Source organism: Tupaia chinensis, unplaced genomic scaffold (assembly GCF_000334495.1).
Source record: "Tupaia chinensis unplaced genomic scaffold, TupChi_1.0 Scaffold000337_1, whole genome shotgun sequence".
Taxonomy (NCBI): Eukaryota; Metazoa; Chordata; class Mammalia; order Scandentia; family Tupaiidae; genus Tupaia; species Tupaia belangeri.
The window spans coordinates 144305-146292 of record NW_006159831.1 but is presented as its reverse complement, the minus strand read 5'-3'; positions in this window follow the sequence as shown (position 1 = coordinate 146292).

The following is a 1988-nucleotide window of genomic DNA, read 5'->3' as shown; positions in this document are numbered from 1 at the left end:
ATTTATTGTTTTGCTTTTGTTGTGCTGTTCTTGCAGCTTATGTATAAATTTTACATGACCATGATGTGTAATGTTTATGTGATTCGGGATTCGGGTCAGTAGGTATGTTACAACACACTTTTCCATCCATATTCAGCAGGGAAATTTCAATTTTTTATTTGTTTCTTTGTCTATTATGTTTCTATCTGCTTTAGGAGGAAAGGCAATAGAGTTTTCATAGATCCTTCCTCTTGGATCTTTAACACTCAGGCATCCTAGGATATGCTCTTCTTTAAAATTTTATAGTATTCATAAGTGATGATGTCCAGACATGGGATTCTCTATATTGGGAGATTTTTTAAATTGCTGATTCAATCTTATCATTTTTATGGTCCATTCACATTTCCAATTTCACCCTGATTCAGTCTAACTTGATTTTAACATTGTTTATCACTTCCTGATGTTAAATATTGTTGGCACATTATTGCTCAGAGTAGTTTATAGGTATATATAAATTTTTACAAATATATGTATATATAAATATATTAATGATATATAGAATATGCTTATTATTTACATAATTTATCACTTAAGAAATAAATATAATTATTTATAAATGTATAATTTACACAAATATTTATAGATATAATATATGTAGATACATAGTATCCTTACCTATATATATATAAATTTCTGATATGTCGATTGTAGTATTATCAGTTTTATTATTGCTTTTATCTATCTGGATCCATTTTATGTTTTTGTGAGTTTATCTAGATAATTATTTAACAATGTTAATTATCTACTCTAATAACCAACTGTGCATTTTGTTAGTCATTCAATAGGTCTTTTATAATCTCTGTAATACTGTTAGCTCAAGTCTTTCTGGGTACTATTTACCATTATATCTGAGATTCATTGTTATTTTTGCTTTTGCAGTTTTTCTTAAATGAATTTATTTATTTCTCACCTTTCTACTTCTTTTCTTTTTATCACTAATGTATTTGAACTTTTCTCTTTAGATGCCTTTTGCTGTGTCCCAAAGGTTACAGAGAAACATATTCATTATCACTCATTTCAATGAATCTATTCATTTCATTCTAGGTTTCTTCAGTAGTCTGGGAGGTATTCAAAAATAGAGTCTCCAAACTCGTTGTTTTTGTATTTTTCAGAGTTCTTTCCTCATTGATTTAATATTTCCTTCTGTGACATCAGTGAAAATGTGGGGTATAGTGTTTCTATGTAGGGGGTAGTTTTCTGCCCTATAATTTGGTGCATACTCAAACATGTTCAACGTGGAGATGAGAGAAAAGTTAATATGAACTTCTGGTTAAATACGCTACAAAATCTCTTTAAGTCTATCTGGATACTGGTGTCGTTAGCTCCTGTGTCTCTTTGGTTATCATGCAGATGACTTGCGAACTGGTGGCAGTGGGGTGTTAAAAGTCCATATTTGGTTTTGGGTGTTTCAGACTAAATTTATTTTTATATTTGTCTGACAGTATTTCTCTCACATATTTTGGAGTCCTGGTCAAAGAAAAATGCCATACAATTTACCTTGGTTACATATGTCTAGTAAATTAATCTTTAACAACTATGTGGTATTCTTGTTTTTTTAAAGCCTTATAATTATAAATTCTATTTTGTCTTTATTAAGATTTTGACTCCAGTCTCTTTTTTGTTTCTACTTGCATAAAATACACTTATCAGCCTTCTTATTCTTCCCAATGCATATCTGTTTTAATGAAATATGATTTTTGCAGGGAACTTGGATTTACTTTATTTTCAATTCAGCCTGTGTTTTAGTTGAAGAATTTAATCTTTAACATTTAATGTTTTTATTGAGATGGGCAGACATATATTTGCCATATCTTACTCATTGGTAATTTTTCCTGGGTACACCTCCTTCTATTTATCTTTCTTAATTTTCCAAGTATGTATTCCTTAAGTATTATTTCCTATAGTATTAATTTGGACTTGATTGGCAGCAGTCTTGTCAAGGATTTATG